Source organism: Limanda limanda, chromosome 5 (assembly GCF_963576545.1).
Source record: "Limanda limanda chromosome 5, fLimLim1.1, whole genome shotgun sequence".
In the NCBI taxonomy this organism is placed as follows: Eukaryota; Metazoa; Chordata; class Actinopteri; order Pleuronectiformes; family Pleuronectidae; genus Limanda; species Limanda limanda.
Window position 1 is genome coordinate 15,977,331 of NC_083640.1, and position 18,769 is coordinate 15,996,099.

The window sequence follows — 18,769 nt, forward strand, 5'->3', positions numbered from 1 at the left end:
ATATTTATGTTTTGTTGTTTTCGTTTCTTAATCATTTTCAAGCTAAGCATTATCATTTTTTTCTGTGTGATAAACGTATGTTTAAGAGAACGATGAGTTTTCTTTGTAAGGGCTGAGTAATGTTAAGTAGCCCACAGCTGTCTGAATGGAGCACACAATAAAACCCTCAAACTACCAGAATATGCTTTGAAGTCCCTTTGATTTCGATTAGTCTGACAAATCCAGCTTTCAAAAAGGCCCAGGCATCTTTGCGTCTTAAATATTGGTTTCGTAACCTTCTTTCTTCCATGCTAAGCTGCTTATGTAGCAACAAACACACAAGTGCATACTACAGAGGTAAGTGAGCATTTCTCAGATTAGCTAAACTAGTGCAGTGCCTGTTCTAAACATGCCTGTTTGTAGGCGACTGTTTGTTTGGCCTGTGGTAAAACTCTTGAGCTGACTTCAGAAATAGTCCTTGGCTTTTTTATTAACTATATGGTGCAGAGTGAAGTTAGAAAACGTTGCACTCATTCTACCTGCAATTTAGATTTTATAGTCGTTGCTTTCCAAAAAATGATATTGATTTTCCTTTTTTTACTGTTGTACAATGTATGAGTTTGACTGGTGTTGTTTTTTTCTATCATTGCCTGTCAGATATTTTCAGACCTAGGTTCACAACTTTTGAAAAATAATAGCAAAACGAAACAAATTACTTGCTTTCACTTTGAGGACAAATTGCTTATGAGGAAGTTATTCTATGAATGTTCCATAACAGAGATCAACAACCATGAAGCCACTTTGATATAGCGAAATAAAAAATCATCAAAATGATCTGGCCGCAAATCCAAATCGCATAAGGAATAGGTAAGAGGATACCAGTTTACCCATATTCACACACATGTAAAACCCTTTCACTGCAGACAAACATATTTCTCACTTTATTTTTACCACCTCTTGACCTTGGTATGTCTTTGGGACATTTTACTAAACTTCCTTCTTGTTCTTGCTGCTGGCCTATCGCTCCCACAAACATTGAGTTTGTGTGTGTGTCTCCAGGGTGGTCTCCAGCCTGTCTCAGTATTTCTCCTCTGTCACTCCTCTGTCATTGAGTGAGGACAGGGAACATATTCCTATTGAAGGCCAGCAGCTGACAGAAAGTCAGTTTGGCATCCTCTGCTGAAACCTTTGCCTTTTATTTCTGTCCATCCCCAAGATCTATCTCATCCCGGAACCTAACAGAGATAATGACAAACATTTGAATTTCTTAAACAATTTAGCTAAATGATTTTGAACTGTCACCTTAATATGTTCACAAAAATGGAGGAGGCTGAAGTACACGGTGAAGCATGTTCTCTGTTCATGTCAATACAGTGAAAGTCAGAGTAAATGATTTGAAAACACAATCGACACAAAGTTATTTCGTTCCCTTGTGGCTTCATTTATTTGTCTTCCTCCTCTTCTCATTCTGCAAAAATGCATGAGCAAGAAGCTGATTTACATGTCACTGTTATCTGATGCTACTTGTTATCTGATGCTACTTGTTTAGATGCAACTTTCTTTGTATAATAAATCACGAAGATGTTGATATGCACAGAAATAAAATCAGAAGTTTCATATGAAAAGGACTGTAAGTGAACACAAAAGAAGAAATACATTGTTCCTTCCCAATGGATTGTTAGACATAATATTCTGGCGCTCTGACCCTTCCGAGAGAAAAATACAGAGTTTATTCTTTCACAGTTGTCAGAGTCCAGGGCCATAGCAGTATGAAAAACTAGCTCCCTAAGTTCATAAGATATTAGATTTAATTGGCTTCCAATAACCATTTGTCCAGATGCACTAAGACCTTCAAGCTGAATGCCCATTGATTCTCCCCTCTATCTGATATGACCCTTAGGAGTGTCTGTGAATTATAGCCCCCATGGTGTAGATATAATGGACCTTTATCATCATGGTTACAATAATAAACCTATGGCTAACCTTAGGGGACCATAACAGACTGATTTGCTTTAAGCACAGACAACAACACAACAGCAGAACAACAAGATCAGAGTTTGGGTGAAAATAAGTTTTTGGAATCATTTTGTAATTGCCTGTCCACGCATGACAACAAATAGGCAATAGGAGATCCTTAACGAAGCACAGCACTGTCGTGAGAGCAGATGTGAGGAGAGATATATCTTCCACTTTGTTCAATGCTTAAAAGCTCAAGCTCTGTTTGCCATGGTTGGCCTGACAGCACACCGCTGCAATATACACTGTCGACTAACTTCCTCTATTGTTCCTGTCACTATTAGGATGAAACATAACTATGAGTTTTCATAAACAGCTTTCACAGACGAGAGTCTCGAATATGTAAAGAGGAAATGTTGTGTTGTGGGCTTGTTTAAAACAAATGTCTTTGACCCTTCAGGGGTTGTTAGATTGTTTCCCGTGTTTTTCCCCCAATCCCTAGTTTCCCTAAATTCCCTTGTACTACCGATGATAAATATTTTGTGCAAAAAGCAATGTTAAAGTTGATTTTATTAGAGATGTGCAAACAGGTGCATATGAAAACTATTTTGAGAAGCACACACCTACACAGTAGTCCTAAAATGGTGGAGGTTATTTTCCTATTTTACGTCAACAATGTTGCTCTTTAAGAGCATATTTTCCTCATTTCACATTCAGATTTAGCAGTGCCTTCTCTCAAAGCCCTGCCCACATGTTTAAACAGCCCCTGCTTGCAGGCAAATTTGCTTTTCTCCTGCTCAGAGCTGTTTGTCTGCTCTCAGATATACTGTTGCTGCATAAATGTCTGGATGTGCTTCAGTGTCCGTCCGTCTCACATTCAGGCTGCTTGTGAGTTTTTCAATCCTGCTGCTCTCGTTCTTCTCCTATTCATTTCAGATTTTTGTGAAATTAACCCTGTCAGATCCCCCAGACAATGCCAGGTATGATGTTGACCAATGAAATCACCACTTCTGCCTTCTTTATGACAGTTGGATAACAACACTGAAGGATTTGTGGGGGCTGCCAAATTAAAGCTATATACAAATTTATAAAAATAATTTCTCAGATTAGAATGTTGTCTGTTTTTCTTTCCCTTCTTTTAAAAAGCATTTCACTTAACATTTGTTGCCTGACCTTTCTGGAGATGCAGTGCTACATTCTGATTTCTTCCGTTTTACGTCTTTGCGCGTCGTGACGCTTCTTTATGGAAACGATGTTAAAGGTTAAGTCCAATAAAAATCTGTAATAAACTAAAACTGCTCAGATTCAGTGTATTGGTACTGAATCTCAATTCTCCTCACTGCATTACAATATATCACGTGGTATATTTGCAAATGAAAAAAGAACAGAATGGACGTTGTGTCATTTGAAAGGCCTCTTTTTGAATTTTGAAAGAAAATTGCATGCTCCCCTAGTTGCTTCTTATACACAGCAGTTACACAGACAAACAGACACAGCTCTCCAGTTGAAGATGTAGGATAACTCTGAGTTTGTTTTATCTTTCTCTGGAGCGACAGTATTTCCCAATAATTACCTAGACTATTACCGCCTGCCATAGACTAATTTGTCACGCCACAGTTTCATCATAAACCAAAAATGTTTTCACATTTCTCATAATAACACAAAAAAAGGATGTATTTAGGCCATTGCCTCACTGAAGAGCCATTACGCCCGGGCCTCACCGGCTGCGGTTCAGCCGCTGTTCACTCGCACCGCTCTCTTCTAGAGATTCTAGCTCCCCTTGTTTTTTCCCCTGTGCGTTTCACAGCGGCAGAGAAAATGATCTTTTAACACAGATTCAATTTTTGAACTGTCGAATTTGTCATGAACATAAATGTTCGTCACACTTCCTGTAGGCTTCCCTTTGTCAAAATAACCTGATGACTGAATCTATGCATTTTTGAAAAAGGTTTTTCTTTTGAAATATATGCTGGAGCGGAATATGCACAGCTTCATATGTATCGTACTGGTATTTATTTGAGTACATAGTGCTACACTTTTACAAGAAAATACTGAAGTCATACCAAAAACCGTTGTATTGTGGTTGTATTAAAAGTTAATGTAGAGAAATTTCAGTGATGCGCTCTCTCTCTCTCTCTCTCTCTCTCTCTCTCTCTCTCTCTCTCTCTCTCTCTCTCTCTCTCTCTCTCTCTCTCTCTCTCTCTCTCTCTCTCTCTCTCTCTCTCTTTCACACACACTCACAAACACCACGTGACTGATGCACAACCAGGTAATCACTAGTCAACAACTCGTCAAGTATGAAACACAATTTTTTTTATGTATAATGACATCATACTAAAAATTATATTGCTTATCGCAACTTGTAAGGCAAACCCTGTGTACGGCATTAGTAGCCCTCTTTGCCTTGCTGTTGCTCTCTCTCTCTCTCTCTCTCTCTCTCTCTCTCTCTCTCTCTCTCTCTCTCTCTCTCTCTCTCTCTCTCTCTGGTCTTTTGCATTTTAGCTGTGCATGTTGTCTTGACAGCCATTCATTTCTCTGACCTCAGTTTAACACCTGCCCTCTCTGTGTACATGTCACATGACCACAAGAGCGACCTGCATGCGTGTTCACTGCACAATCAAAACAATCAACCCTCATTGGCCTGCACTCCCCCACGCTGTTGTGCATTGCTATGTTGTGCATTTGTATGTAATGTGTTGCCTCTTACCTGTAATCACGTGATTGGATTAATGGTTTCAGTGTGGCACAGAAAATTGGCCTCATTTTAGCCACAGAGTTTTTCGTCCCAGTTTAAGACCTCACAAGTGGTCCCTGACACTGGAGATCTGCTGCATGATTTAACTGCAATCACATGAATGTGGAGTGCACTGGGTTTACAATCAATTCAGTGTTTTAAGTTTTCATCGAGAATTTGGTTTCTCCTAAATTGTCATGAGCACAACCTCAAATATCCATACCATTCAATGTAAATGGAGCTTTTTAGTAGCTCAAATGTAAATTATTCAATGTCTTTACAAGAAACTAAGCATGGCTGAGCATGATTTGTCTCGCTGTGTCATGGCGTGTCCGATTTTACGCCCTTACTCACTGGCTAGGCTCCTAATTTTCCTTAACCATAGTGATCCAGTTGATGGAGCAAGTATTTGTCTAATCCTAAGACTAGAACAGGGGCACAGCCTGTGGTCGTCATGAGAGCTGTTGTACCCCCCAGTATCCTCTTTTGCGGTTTCATTATTTTCCTGAAGGTGGCTCTCGCTTTTACTTCATCCCTGCCTCTGTTAATAAAGAGAGTTGAAAGGGGGGAGGAGAGATTAGTCTCTTGAAATGCGACGAGTCTTGCAAGTTGATCAAACTGTAAAAAAGCTGTGGTCTCCCTCCTGGAGAGAGAAGCCTCAGAGGGTGATACTCCATGAAAGAGTAATGTGACAAGCGAGAAACAAAGCAGTAATGGTGGAGGAGAATGATTGTATTTTCTTTGTGGATTTGTTGTGTTATGTGTTAAAAATAAAAGCGATTTGTCCTAACCAAAAACATTTGTCATTTGTTTAAAAAGCTAAAATGACCAGCGTTCATATTAACCCTAGAAAGACCTCTTGTAAACATTTTGTGACTAAAGGCCGGAGCATGCTTCTGCGTTGTCAGGGGCCCGCAGGCACGCAGCTGTAACGCAGGACTCGTTCTCATTCATGGTTTTCCAACCGTTGCGCGTGTTGCCATGCAATTCCCCGCCAGAACACTAGGCGCAGTAATGTTTTTTGTCGAAGTCGGCTCTTCTTCCTGTGTTGCAAGAAGAAGAGCGATTTATTTACATCGCCACGGCGGCTCCTCAGAGCCTTTTTCTGGCGGAAAAATCCGCCGGGTAGTGACGGGTTATACTAGTGGACATAGTGTCGGATCTCTTCTGCCAAGTGCTCTTCTATCTGGTCAATATTCGTTCCTCTAAATCTTCCTTGGTTTCCGGGCATGAACCGGAAATGCGACTCCGGAAATGATGTAGTTAGCAGACCAATCACAGCCCTTGCGGACGGGTGACGCTTGCAGGGCTTTGCCGTCTAGTTAGAAAAATTGGCCGACGCACGTAAGGACGTAAGAAGGGCCGTGAGGGGCCCGGAAGGGCTCTTGCGTCTCCGGGCCCGTGAAAACGCAGAAGCATGCGCCGGCCTTAACACTGAAATAAAGGTGGAAGCGGTTTAATGGTATCCCTGTTCCAGACTCCTCACTTTAGAGGAGGTGGTGGTGGTAGAGGATTTCCCATATACAGTAAAGTGATGGAGCAGTGATGAAGTAGTGTACTCCAGAGGTCTATATACAAGCTGTGACATCAGGTGCTGAGAGGACAGTGAAACACTTGTTTACTGTGTGACATTTCCCCTCAGGGTTCAGAGCCCCTGAGTAAAACAGTGAGGTGATTGTCGCTCTATAATCAACTCAGACTCATCTTGAACGAGTATCTCTCACCCTCCATTTGACTCTTTTAAGCTGATGAAGTTGAGCAGAGGTTAGGCACTTGTGTGAAACATTTCATTTCCCACCCCCCACGTGTGGGAAGTCTCCATCTGTGTGTTTTTCTGCTTTTTCTGTCTTCCACAGTTCCTGTCTTTTTCTGTCTGTCACTCTGTTCCTCTGTGGTGTAATAACAGCTTGTCAGTCATTTCCCTCCTGAAGAAAGTGATGATCTATAGGGGTTCAACCCATAACCCAGAAAATAATGAGCCTGCTATAATTAAGTCTTTATTATCACTCATTCATCTAATCCATGCTACATACCCCATATAGTGATGGAAACCTTTTTAATATGCACATGCACATATGGCATGAGAAGGTGACTCACCAGTACATAATTCAAAATAATTAAAGTTAGAACGAATTAGAATAAATCATGAAAAACCTTGAAAATTGTGAAAATAATTTGTACTGCTTTGTGAATAAACTAAAAGCATTTTGATCATATTTCACATCTAAAAGTCTGTTTCCCTAATTCTGGGAATTTTCAATGTCATGCTAAAAAAAGCATGCGTGCATGCGTGTATGTGTGTGTTTGCGTGCGTGCACATGCTTCCAGAATGGCTGTAGGCCAGTGATAGGCAGAACCAGTGGATATGACTGAAGTTGACAGAGGATTCACTCCACTCTCTTCAGCAGTCTGATATTTATAATATCACTATTATAATCATTTTTTATTAAGCTTGGTGCACTGGTGTTATAAAATAACCAGATTTTATTTTCTATATATTCTAATAAGCAGATGCTGTAGTTGTGTGTACATTCCTAATGATTTCTTTCAAAATGTCCTCAGTTATTTGTGTGTTCTTCCCATTTTAGTTTTCCCTTTGTGTCTTCATTTTTGTATCTATTTTCTACAAAAGCATAAACAGCTGAGATTTGATGTGGTACTTTAACATTGCTGTTTTCTTTTAACAAGAGTTGCACGCGTCGGTGAAGATCACTGGTATTCTAGTATTCTTTCCTGTTAGTATTATAAGAATGCAACCAGTGCTGTAGTGGATAAAAAGAAGGTGGGTAAACTATCACTTTCGGGCAGCTCTCTCACGCTGTAAATAAAAAGGTGGATGAACTTCCGTCATCCAAGATGACGGTTTTGACTTGTTGCATGACATTAAAGCATCCTATCTAGAGCAATGTATTTACATAGTCCATTTTAAACCCAAAGATTGACTGGCATGAACCCCAAATGTCTAAAATACATGTCCCAATACACATATATATATTTTTTCAATATCTGGTGACATTATTATATTATTAGGGGTAATAAAGGAAGCTACTCGCACGCTCTACTTTGAGAGCGTGCGAGCAGCAAGGGGTGTACGTTAAAGAGACGGGAGAGCAGGGGTCGGGTAATATATATCAGTGAGAAAAAAAATCTATTACGTGCGTTTACCTCCCACTTGAGCCCGGATTGCAACTTCTAATTTGAAGATGTCAGAAGAAAAGGGAGTGTGGTAATTGTTAATGTTGCTAACAGACTCCAACGATGTGATTCCATTTTCTTCTTCATTGAGATATTGTTCCCTTGCCATGAATGTTTCTTTATCAGTTCTGTACAGAGGGATGCACCTATGATTGCTCCACACTTAGTATATTTACCTTCTACCATTTTTTCCTACATTTGTGAAATATAAGGTCACATCATCTGCATATAAGGGCCAATATATAACATTTCTGTGCTATTTTCTCACTTGATTTATCATTCCCTATGTGATGTGTGGCACAATGGAGCAGTGGTTAGAAATGTGCTTGCGTTGATTTCCTGTGGGTATTCCAGCTTCCTCCCACAGTCCTGAAACATGCAGCTTCAGTTGATTTGGTGAGTTAGCATGAGCAGTTTGTCTCTGTGTCTCAGCTCAGGAGTAGTTCCCGTTTTAAAATTTCTTAATTCTTACCTTAATCTCATCTAACGGATTTGGCAATGTTCTTTGTTGCATTTTGAAAATTCTTGTGCTATTCTCAAATAACATTCAGTTTGGTCTTTAAAAGATACAATTTTCATCTATTCTTTGCTCCACTGTATTGCTGTTTGTATCAATAATAATATATCAAATTGAGTTTTAACTCTAATTTAAGAAACTGTGAGAACACAAAATAAAAAACTGCTGATAGCTGTTAACTGATAATTGGCAAAATAACTCATCATTGGCCTCTTGCTATTTATTAGTTATTTTCTTTATTTTCCTCCAATATCTCTGTCCAATAAGTTTCAATGAGCGATTGACACCAGAATTGAATTTGTATGTTTATAGCTCCAAGTCAGTACATGTTATTGTGATATTTTCAGCTAGATGGTGTCACTAAGTCTTAAGCGAGACAGATATTTTAAATTGCATTCATATACTTCTTCCACTTAAGATATGTTAGTTAAGCATCTGGAGTACCTGTAGGTGAAAAGGGAGAAAGCTGCACTTCTAATTGGTACTTACCGGAAATAGGTCGCCGAGCTGTTTCAATGTAACAGAAAACATCTCATTAAAAGCTGTACGTAGACTTCTGACTCTGTCTCTCACTTTGATTTCTCCATTTTAATGTGTACCCACAAACAAAGGCAGACCTTTGTGCAGGCAGGGTTGGTTATTAGTATGATGGGTACATGTCTGGTGCCTTGTGGTAGCAAGTCTGTTCCCAAGTTAATTAACTCTTAAATGCAAATTTGAATGCACATCTATATTATATGCTGTAACGATGAGTGAGTGTGTATGTGTGTTTTTATGTTTGTTGTTAAGCGATTATATCTCACTTAATACATCACCCAGATACTCATTAAGGAGCACTTTGCTATTGTTCAAAAATATTGTACACATTTATCTGAAAACATCTATGTATACAGACTTGATTGGTCGCTGTTCTCACAGAGCAGACATACACAGTACACGTCCATACCACACGGGCCAAGTCTCTTTCTGCCCCTGCTGCTCAAATGTGGATTACACTTCCACACGGGGAGCCGGCTGCAGTACACATGTCCATGTAGTCAGACGTCATTGAGAACTGGAAAAACAAATCCACCTCGACATCCTCTTACCAGCAACTTACTCCTGTGAGACTGCCAGGTCTTCCAATTGTGAGATGTACTCACTCCAGCATGTCCTCGGTCTGCAGGGGTCTCCTCTCAGCTGAACGTGTCCAGAGCACATCCAGACAGAGTCTCCGGGGAGCATCATGACATGAGCCATCTCAACTGGCTGTGGAGGAGCAGTGGACCAACTTGTTTTGAGCCCTCTGAGCTTTTCTTTCCACATGCCCATCCTTTGGGTCTGGACCCAGAGTACATGGCCATACATGCATTTGAGGGTTGGAGTTTGATAAAGTAAACTTTTCCTCAGACAGCCTGGGTAGCGAGTTGTCTGAATCAAGATACGTCTGCGGTGCCACACCATATCCAAGTACTGTGAGCCATTTAGATTTTGTTTAAGATTCTAAACAGTTTATTAAAAAAGGAGCAGACTTATGGTCTAAAGACTTGGTGCAAATGGGATTTATGTGCTCATTCCGTAGCTATGCATGAAAAGAACCAGTAAGCCGTTGCGGTGGTGTTTGGATAACAAGTACGTACAGCCTCTTCTGTCTCTGGGGTAATGCAGAATAGAAATAGAGAAATGAAGAAAAAATGTGGTCCCCATTTCACAGTCTCTGTCCTTAGATTTGAACTTTAAAACTGCAGCTGAGTCTCGCACCTTCATCCACAGCTCTGCATGAGATATCAAAGAATTAACATTTGCTTTTGATGATGTTCTGAGGATGATCCGTCATTTTCTGCTCCAAGTTTTTCATGCTGCCGCTCATGGCTCAAATATACTGAATTTATTTGTTTTTACCTCTGAAGGATTGTCAGTCCACAAAAGATATTTAAGGACATTTTGAAATGTCACAGGCGTAAATAATCAAATGAAATGCTACCTCGCTGTCGCATGGCAAACTTTAACTGAACAGAAACATTTTGGATGTGACCTGCACCTCCTCTGCTTTTCCTATAGCGACATGTCAAAATGTCGACTGTGAAAAAGGCCAATTACTCAAATCTTCACGTGAAGTGAGTGTTGTCTAAAAAATAATAATATATTCTGATATTAATTAGGACAATATGAGCATTTGATATGCAGTCACGTCCTAACATCCTTTATCTTTGAATAACTGGTTAAAACATCTCCAAAAACCGCTGTAAAAAAAACCCTGTGAACTAAACTTTTTGAGCGTGAAAATAATGAGCTCTCTCATACTTTCATAGTTCCTGACACTTTTGCTCTCAGAAAGGACATGAGTCACATTTAAGATAACGCTTCAATAGTTATTATTCATGTCTCTATCGTTCAGATGATACAAGAGACGGTGACTTATGTACTTTGATCTTTCTTTTTTATGCTTCCTTTGCATGAACTCTTATTTTTTGCTAATACAGAACATGTGTTTTTGTTCTCGCTTGGCTCTTTTTCCTCTGCGGAACTCTTAATTAGAGTTGTCATCCTCAGTGTCGCCATTTGAATGTTTTAATCCCAGTGGATTCAATTCAACTTTAATGATCTCTCTTCCTCTGTCGCCACATGATATAATGAAGGGCACGTCTCTCCAGTAAGAAGCTGATGATGTTTGTGAATATATTACAAGTGAGAACAGAAGTAACACAACTACACACGTCGTACTTGTCTTTAATGGCTGTGATATTTTACATCTTTTGAACTATTGCTTTGTCATTGAGGAATTAAAGCCTTTTTTTCCCCATGGCAACACATCAATGGTCCACTGACCCAGTCGACTGTGGATCCCATTCCCAGCAGTGGATTTCAGTATGCATAGTCTTTCTTCGGAGTTTTAATGTTGTTGTTGCATCTCGCGTCTTTTCTTAGTTCACAGCCATGATATATACAAACTAACCCATATGACTACACAATGATATCAATTCCCATTGGTGATCATTAAAGTTTCATAAGGCAGTTTGCTTGCAGGAGCTAGATGAATAAAAGCATGAATATATATTTAGAGCTGCAATGTTAAAGAGGTTCACTTCTTGTCAAGGGTTAATTTAGTCATTTGCAGAAAGTTTGCAACAACTTGTCGGACTAATTGGCCGATTTTTTCATGGACATGACTAAATCACAGCTCTGAATGCCATGGAAACTCCTTCCTTTAAGTATAACTGGGTAGTGTGTGTTTAAATATGTAAGGTCAATAACTTATTTGTTCTTTTTGTTCATAATTTATCTTAAACCACTTGTGTGTGCATGTATGACTCAATGCTGCTGACCATTCTCATCCTTTCTCATCCTGTAATTGGGCTTTGTATTACCATTTTGTCAATTCCCAGAGCAAGACAGGCAACAGTAACAACTGGACATTTTCAATCAGTATAGTTCTTTTTCATTACTGCTCTGTCCTCTGTTTAACACAGCGGTAAAGAAAGCTAAAGTGATATAAAGTGGTCTGCTTGGCACCATGGGGTCGAGTCTCAAGGGAAAGTGCAGGAGGCTGTCGTGTCCATATATATACTAAAACTGTTCATTATGGACGATATAGGTACAGTAAACATGAGTGTTCTCCTCTTTTCCCTCTCACTCTCCCTCCTCAGACACACATGCCCGTTGGTGCTGTACATCCAGCCGAGTTTCTCCTTAGAATAATAGACCCAAGCAATAACTGCAGGTGGTGTACATGGTTGTCACGGTGATGAATGGTCTCCAGGGCAACACAGGAAGTCCATCTGGGAAGAAATCTTAAAGAGGAAGTAGATAACAGAGATGGAAGAGACACGGCACTGATTTATTCATCCTCATCCATCATCTAACATCTCACAACTATTGGGTTCTACAATGAGTGAATGGACAATAAACTATTTTTAGCATTTAGGGGCAAAGTGCAAGTAACAGCAAAGTATAACGTGAAAATCCGCCAAACCTAACTGAGGGAACCAAAAATAGGAGCTTTTGAGCATAACATTTCTCTCTTTTAAAAATCTTCTTTCTCTTGAATCTCCAAAACACACACCCACAGCGTCTTAGTCCGTTGCTCTTTCAGAAACTGGAGAAATTCCAGAAGTTAAGCATTTAAGTCCCGTTAATGACTGTAGTCAGTTGGCATTGTACAGCTGTTTTCATTGCAGATTCAGTGTGACAGTGAAAAACGTCATGGTGGTTTCTTCATGTAGCGTTTCTTGTAGCCTCTCACTAATCTGTATGTGTATAACTGAGATACTGCGATGCATAATTTTTGTTCCTCACTCACTGAGTAGTAAACAGCTCAGACCTCTTCTAACATGGAGATCAAAGGGAATTTCCAATGTCATGCTAAAAATCGTTCATCCTGTATTTGTGTGTGTGTGGGGGTGAGGGTTTTTGTGTGCATGTCAGCACATGTAGAATATATAACATATGAGTCAAGTTAAATCAAAGGAAACGTGTATCATCCGTTACAGACTGTGAGACCCGAGCAGAACACAGATTGTTTACTAAGTACATGAAAGCGTTGCTTATGAGAAATATATTTATGTTCAACAAGGCAGAGTAATTAGGCTGCATTTGAACATTTCTTAGGACCTGAGTCAAGAAATGGTCATATGCACAGATTTTCACCACTTGTGTCTGTGTATGTTTTTGTAGGATTAAATTTAGATTTATTATGGTGTTACTTTATGTTTTTTTTTCTTTTTTTTCTTTCCAAATTTGTTTTGGTGAAAGGTAAACAAACACAGTAGAACAGAGAGTGGATGTTTCTTTGGATATGACGTCAAAAGAACAACAATTTTAGCTCACATGGAAGAAATTGCCATACTGCAATAAGCCTCATCATTCATTCCACTGACAGGAACAGCGAATAACAATTATTATCTCGTTGAAATGGCACCTGTCAAGAGGGGGGATATAAGGAGCTGTTCTGTTCTCGAAGCTGACGTGGTTGGAAGCAGGAAAATGGGAAAGCCTAATGATCTGAACGACTTACGAGCGCCACCTACCCAAAGATGTCCAGGAAAAGACAACTGGTGACCCTGCACCCTGCACCCAAAGCTCACTGATGAGCATGGGGAGCGTAGTCTGGTCCAGGTGGTCCAATACTTGATCTACTCTCTATAAGAGCTACTGTTGCACAAATTACACACAGTGTATCACAATGGTTTTTTTTATTTTGAGAAAAATAAATTATCATATCAAATACCAGAAAGAAATTCAACCCATTCTTGAAAATGAATTAGAAGGAATTAAAACCAATCTAGTCATTCCACCTGCTTCAGCAAAAAGCTGAAGTGTTTGTTTCAGGTTTCTGTTTTTCAAAAGTACTTTCTGCTTTGCTGCTGTCAAGAGAACTTTGTCTGCGTCTACTTAGCTGCACCTGCAAAACAGCACATCTTGGCATTTTCAACATAATGGTGATGAGGGAGAAGTTTGCTTACTTAATCATTTCTAAATTAATTATACTGAGAAAGCCTGCCAGTGAGTATTTACCACACCTGAAATCAGTTGTCATGACATCCCTGAACCTGCTGCAAACAGTATCATTAAGATGCAACATAAGGTTCTTCATCTCTGTGATGATAGTCTTATACATCTGTAGGTTTCATTAATTATTCAATTCAAAGGTCACTGAGTAACTTGCAGTATGCCATTACTTTCTCAACAATCACAAATAATTTATTATTTAATGCTCAACAGCACAACTTATTGTTCAATAAGAACCACACTCAAATGTGATATAGTTGGCACTGAACAATTTTGCAGTGGCACCTTTATGTTGCTTTGTATGAACCATCATGGGTATATTTAAGTAAAGGTCAGATGAAGAAAGGCCTGAATTAGACAGCTTCCTCTTTAATATGGGACCAGTTTGGATGGTCAGACTTTGTTCACTCTGTTCTGCACAATTTGAAAATAATATGTTGCATTAGCTGAACTTTTTGTATGAGATTTTGTGGAGTAATGTAGAAAAATAAAATAGCAGCCTCACATGTATAAAGTTTGATGTTTTTGTCAAGTAACAATATTCACATAAGCTTTTATTTTGGTGTCACACTGTGACGACGTACCCTGAGTTTGTTGGGCCTCTCTTTTTCTTCATGAAGTTAGTCACCAGTGCTTTGTTGTTGACTCCTGAGTGATCCAAGTAGTTTTTCTTTAAACACGTTTTAAGCAAATTGCATAGGAGTCCCATGTGTGAACGGGAGAAATGACAAGATTACTTGTAAGACCTGGTAAGACCTGCCTGTCAAAAAGTCAGTCTCTGCTTATATCCACCTGTCTAAACTTGTCTGTCTCTAATTGTTTATCAACCTGTCTGTGTCGACCGCTGACTATTCATCTGTATAACCACGCTGTCTTCTCCTCACTTCGTCTGTCCGAGCTGTTAATGCTGTCCATCAGCTCACTGTCCTCCATCCGTCCAGCATCACAGAACTGGAGCTTCCCTCTTGTTAATCCCTATGGCTGACAAGCTGATAGTTATGACCCAGTTGTATTCTTCCATCTAGTTTTTTAGTTTTCAATTTTTCTTTGTCAGTCGGGAGTTTAAAATCTGATCTGTTGTCAGGTTTTGGTAGTCAAATCACACCCTTATATTTTGGGTTGGAGGGAAGTTTTGGTAAAGGACCAAGAAAGTCAAACGGCAAATACAAAGAGCTGTGGTTGCAGGTTTGAACAAAGCGGACAGGGTAATCTTACAGTTAGATGTGTCACTTGGCAGCTTTCTGCAGAAAGCACTTCAACATTCAAGATTAAACACTGAGAGTTAGTCAAACTGAATTCTACAGGTAAAGTTGTTTTTCTGTTTTTCTGAGAGAACGTTGTGGCATAACTAGACTATATACTGGATTTATGTGACTTTACAGGTAAATGTAAATGTCTCCTCACTGCTTTTATCGCTGAGGTAATAAAGCAAATGTTCCTTATTGTTTGATCACAGCTTCAGGAGCGCTCCACAAAGAAAGACACTTAAGAAGGAGACCAAAAGGGACATAGAGGAAAGTGAAATCAGATAGAAAACCTTCGAGGACGAAGCGCTGACGATGGGGAAGGGTCTGCTGGAAAGGAAAAGTGGGTCATTTATGTCACTTTGCAATGACAGGCTGTGTGTCACCACTGGGCACTCTGTGTCACTCCGCCACATTCCTCTGGAGAGACCAACCCTGACACAGGGACATGGACTGTCACCAGCCTCAGCCCTCTTCTGGGTCTCTAGCATGTGCATGGTGTAGCATGTGTGCACATGCCTGTGTGTCCGTGCTTTGGTTCAGAGCGTGTCATGCTTGCTGGTGCTCCTGTTCGTTTTTGTGTACGTGCGTGCGAGAGAAGTCATGTGTGCGCTCATGTCTTTTAGCAGTGACACAGTGTAACATTGCAGAGCTAAGCTGGTCACACACTGACAGTTGTGAATTCCCCCCGAGGACACACAAGCAGAGAGCAGCACTCACAACCCACTCTGCCTCCTTGTAGTCATACAGTTCAGATACACTCCCTCCTTTAGTTGCTGGTGTATAGTCGTTTAAGTACATTGGTTTGAATGCCTTTTAAATGTTTATACTTCTACAGTGCCCATAACAAGGAGTCACCTCACTTGAACTATGACTCACAGTGAAATAATACAGTTTTAATAACAGAGTTCAACAGAAACCGACTCTTAAGTGTCACAGTGGGAAAACAAACTGTCGATTGATTTAATCACCTGCATATTCAGAAAGTTTTCAGATCCTTCACTCTTTCCCCCATTTATGTTGCACTCTAAACCACATAATGAGAGTGAAAAATGTATTTAAAGATCTTTGCCATTTTATTATAAAGGTGCAAATGAGATCACATTTGCACATTAATTCAGACCTTTTGCTGCACCCCGGAATTTAGTTCAGGTGCTTCCCATCCCTTTTGTTTAACTTTGAGATGTTTCCACACCTTGTTTGGAATCCACCTTTGGTAATTTCACTTAATTAGACATTCAAGGGAAGAGCAATTAGAGATTTGGAAAAGCTCACACCCGTCTCACAGACAGAGACATGGATTGTGTGGAAGGCCTCTCAACAACTCTCATTCTGAACAACCAGAGCTGAGTCTCAATTCTGGGGCAACATTCAGGCTGCATTTAAGGACAGATTGTGTCAGTTTTGCAACTAGGCGGTCAACTAGGCTATCTAGAAGGCTCCTTCAAATGAGGCCGACAAACATGTCCAATCATCCCCGAGCAACAAAGACTCTAATGGGTCAATCCTTCTTTGGCCAAACCTATCCCGGGATTTATTGCATATTGGTGCTAAACAGTTTTTCAAAGAGATACTGGCGATGGCAAACGGACAATTCTTTCACTTTTTAATGTAAGTATTGGCCTTAAATTTAACTTAATAGCTAACGGCACACATGTAAAAAAATGAAGGGTATTAAAGACTTTCTCATCATGTCCAATTCCCCCTCTGTTGCTGGACAGGAGCAGTGAGTTTCAGGACAAGCTGGTGACGTAAATCATGGAAATCCTCTGTAGATAAGACTTCTCATTTCACTTCAGCCTTTCCGAGCTGTGTAGGCTGCATTCTCCGAAGGAGGCGGCTCCTGAATTGGGTATACGTAAGAGCATCAGTGTGAAGAAAAGAAACCGGTGATGGAGGCACCAAGACGCCTATGAGCACATCTGAGAAGCTGCAGGGTTCCACGGTGGAAATGGAACAGAATACGATTCATGTTGCCAGGCTCACACCGGTCACAGCTTTGTGGCACAAAAGCAAGGGAACATTTTGTAGTACCATAGCAGGATTAACCTGTAGGGGGGCCCTGGGGAAAATGAGCGATGCATGGGGTCCGTTTTGATCCCCCCACATCCCTACCTATCAAGCATAGCACACATTGGCAAACCACACCAGTCAGCTTCATTATATTCTCCTTTGAGCCCAGAGACCAACCTGTGGTCCTGTGCCGGGGTTTCATGGCAGTCGGTACAGACAGTTGGGGATCTCTGCCAGTGGTTTTGGATTGGATTGCAGTTTTATGATCTTATTCATCCTCTCCGTTCTACATCGAAAACTTGTAGCAGATTTGAGTGTAGATCAATTCCTCAGCCCTACAGTCTCATGTGGTGATAACAGAAAGGATGAACAGTAGAAGGTACAGGAGCGTAAGCACCAAAACATACAGTAAGTCTCGCGGGGATTTTCAACAGGCTCTCGTCATTTAAAAAGTAATTTCATACAGTGGTAAACAAATGTTCATTATACTCCTCTAATCCCCCATTATAACTACTCCATAAGTGCTAAATATTCAATTTCCCTGGATTACATTAGCTTCACAACACAGAGTTTATGATTTCAGAACGCTTCAGACTAAATAATTCGATTTATTGAATACTGTACTGTGTAGCAGATGGATGTTAAGCAGCTTATTTGTGTTTGACAATATCGTTTAACTGAAGTAAAAAAAGACACGGTGTTTTTTCACTGATCAAGCTTCGTTTGGGTAGAAACTTTCTTTGTGGACATATGGAAAGCAACGTTTGCAAAGAAATTCAAGAAAGTTATATTTCTATGTTCACAGAGGGAGAACATAGGAACATAACATGGAATCTGAACGTGTTTGTGTGTGCATATCTTTCTAAAATCTTTAAAAAAAATAGCAAATCTATGAAGGACAACACTGAACATTATGCAGTTTTTCTATTTCAATTCAAAATTGTATTTGTTTATATGTGTAAGTCACAAGTTGGCATCAAGAGGCAAAACTATCTGCACGGCATTGAGACACCACCAGTCCTTTAACAATAGACATTAGAAACGTCTGGAGGAGAATCAGTATGGATCAGAAGGTTGACAGTAATAACGTTGTCAGGGCAACATGCAACACTGTCATACTAGTTTTATTGGATTCATTGAGACAGAGACTGACCTGCCGGTGGAAGAGCGGTATCAGGTACCAGGCCTGAAGTAATCAAGAGGACAGTCTGATGTCAGCAGGGACGTTGCTCCAGGGGAAGGGGACACGACTTCTTCTAAACGGAGCCCTGCAGTCAACACAGAGACAGAAGCCCTGCAGCCACACAGCAAAATCAAGGTTAAAGAGACTGGACAGGTATGAAGGAGCATGTCCACTTTGGATTTTGGGGAATTTGATCATTATCGAAATCTGGTCAGATATTTGGGGTTTCGATAAAATAAAAAGACTTTGAGTTGGAGCACATGAGGAGCCAGGAAACAGAACATTACAATAATCAAATCTTAATGACACAGAGGTTTGAATAAGGCTCTCAGCACCAGCTATGAACAGAAAAGAATGAATTAAAGCGTTGTTACAACTAGTTTTGGTGACGTCTTTAATGTGCTGGTTTCATATCCAGTATTTTGCCGTAGAGGACGTTTGTCTATAACAAAAAAGTTGTT